Source organism: Quercus suber, unplaced genomic scaffold (genome assembly GCF_002906115.3).
Source record: "Quercus suber isolate HL8 unplaced genomic scaffold, Cork oak 2.0 scaffold_141, whole genome shotgun sequence".
Taxonomy (NCBI): Eukaryota; Viridiplantae; Streptophyta; class Magnoliopsida; order Fagales; family Fagaceae; genus Quercus; species Quercus suber.
This window is the reverse complement of record NW_027069602.1, coordinates 1,168,468-1,171,501: the sequence shown is the minus strand read 5'-3', so window position 1 is coordinate 1,171,501 and position 3,034 is coordinate 1,168,468.

Below are 3,034 nucleotides of genomic sequence, written 5' to 3'. Positions count from 1 at the left end.
ATGTAAGTTACTGACGATGACAAGATCCTTGAAAAAAGGTGTAAGTCATAAGAGTCTAAAATAACTAAGTAGCAAGATTCTGCTCTGACGGATGTAAGCTATTGACGATGACAAGATCCTTGAAAAAAGGTGTAAGTCATAAGAGTCTAGAATAACTAGGTAGCAAGATTCCACTCTGACAGATGTAAGTTACTGACGATGACAAAGGGTGTAAGTCAAAAAGAGTCGAAAATGACCAAGTAACCAGATTCTGCTCTGACGGATATGTGCTATTAACGATCATAAAATCCGTGAAAAAGGCTAAGTAGCAAAATCACGCCGTGACGAATATGAGCTACTGACGCATATCATTCCAAAAAGGGTGTATCTCATAGAAACAAAAAATGCTAGTGGAAAGAAGGAGATGCAAGAACTTCATCAAGCACATCACATGAGCAGTTAAAAGCATGCAACTTACAAACGCAGGTAAATACAAGAAGTAAGTTAAAACCAAAAACAAACAAGCAAATTACCATTGTTTTCACAAACCCATAAACGCTGGGTTAAAACAGTGTTCCCAAAATAAAAGAAAAAGATGTTTCAAAAATAGATTTACAAAAAAGGCCACGACGGGCACTGATCAACAAACAAAATAAATATTTCTGTTAAAACATAAGTAGCAGGTTCAGGCTTCAGGAGCTGGAAGGGCATCAACAGCAGCAGCATCGTCAACCGGAACATTCTCTGGACCGTCACTAGCAGGAACCACGGATTGAGCAGCTTCATCAGCGGCCATCTCTTTGTCCACTTCTTCCAAGTCCAGGTTTTCAATATCAACTCCAGTCGAATGTTTGACCATGTACCTTCGGAGGAGCTCAAAGCCTTTAAAATACCAACTGAAGATCACTGTATTGTACTCGTTAGTGGTTTGGAATGCCTCAACTGATCTAGCCGCGATTGTCCTCAGCAATTCCCTGGCATTTTGAAGCTGCTCGTCCTTTTCCAAGTTCAGCTGACGGTCCACTTTAAGGTCGTCACCCAAGACCTTGACCTTCTCCTTCAAAGAAGTAGCTTCATCCATTGAGTCGATGATGCTCTTTTTCAGCTTTGAGTTTTCACCCTCCAAAGCTTGCACCCTTGATGAAAGAGATGCCAGCTTAGCCTCTTGGGTAAGATACTCAGAAGCGATATGCAAACCTTCTCCCAAAGCCTGAAAAGAAGTACCAAGTTATTAGTAAAAAAAAAAAAAAAGGGTAGGAAGGATTGCTCATGAAAGAAGTAAAAACGCTTCACCTGGACAAGCCTGTGGACATGGCCACCAGCAACCGTATTAAAACGGACCCCAGAAAGAGCTTTCAGGTCATCAGTTGTCACGATGTTGTGGGCCCTTTCAACTGCCAGCCTCTCATCCCCCCAGATTGTCGAGTGACGAGAATCCCCTTTCTCCTTCTCCTTCTCCGTCAAGCGTGGCCTCTTAGAGACAGGCGTAGGAAGCTCCTCCACCGAAGTAGATGGAGAAGCAGTCCTCGTTGTCTCAGTACCGGAGACGAGAGGAGTGATGGAGGCTGGCGGGGTGGCAGATGGACCCCTTCCGGTCACACGCATGGTCTTTCGCCTAATATTTGACAAGGGCTCGTCCTTCTTTGCCCTCATCTTCGTGTACATATCCTTATTAAATTTTGACGTCATTTCTGTCAATAGAAAAACATTAGTTGCGAATTAAAAAATTAAAAAAAAAAAAAAAAAACTGATACTGACAAATCTGGAACTTACTCTTTTTTCCTTCTATATCAAGATTCCGCAAGACGAAGGCAGAAGGGTCAGGCCCGAGGCAGTAAAACGAAAGAGTCTTGGGATCAACGAGATCGTCCCAACTCTCGATTGTCTGCGCGTACTTAATAGTCTTCTGCACCCGCTCTCTGTACCTACTCTTAAGCTTTGGTCGTCTCTTGACTAAAAAAAAAAAAAAAAAAGAGTTTAGCAACCATAGTTGTAAGCACAACAGAATTCAAGAGACAAAGAAGAAATATTGACACACCTAAAGTCGGGGTTTCCCACCGACGACGTAACCTTGGGAGATCACCCCATAACTCGCCCGAGGGTGTCTCAAAATCGTCCCCAGACACAAAGAAGAACCTGGACTTCTAATACCTGAAAGAGGACGGCAACCCCTTGACGATCCTAGTCCTTCTTTCCCAGGGCACCAGCTTGTAGTACCCATGCTCTTTAAAGGCTTTCAGACGGTAAAGGTAAACAAGCTCGTCAACCCTGAGCATGTCCCCGTCATTAGCAGCTAACCAAATCCCCATACAACTCACCAGAATCCTCCACGAGTTGGGCATGAGCTACCCGGGAGCGATACCAAAACGGTCTAAAAGCTCCATGAGGAAAGGATGGACCGGGAACCTCAACCCACAGACAAAGGCAGATTCGTAGAAACATACCTCCCCGGGAAAGAAGTGGCAGGCCCGATCCCCCTCACCAGGCAGACGAACCCTAACCCAATCTAGGAATTGAAATCTATCCCTAAATCTACCTAATGTATCCGCGTCCAACCCACACTCCTCCTCCAGGGCATAAAAAGCCCTAACCTTTCGGGGATTGGAAAGGGCTGTATCCTCTTCCACTAGGTTATCGCTAGACGATAACCCAGTCTCGAGCTCAGTAGACCTGATTTCTGACATCGTCCTACCCTCTTTTACTAAATTCTCAAACCAATCAACTAATTGACGCAGCAGAGGCAATAAATCAGCCACTATAACAGCCAAACTGCTACCCTCGTGAATGAAATTTTCGAGATATGGAAAGTTTCCTAACGCCCCTCCTAATCGAGCAAAAAGAAACGAAATCGAAGGGTAGTCTAATCTAACCTCAGAACTATTAAACATAGAAAACTAGAAAACACAAAAAGTAAGGAAAATCTGGATACCCCAAGGCCAAAAGGAAGCCAAACAAAAGAAAGAAAAACAACAAGGAAAGAAAAAATGGAAAATCAGAAAATTGCTACAATGTGTATAGGCAAAAATAAAAGGAAGCAGAAGGAAGAACTTACCTT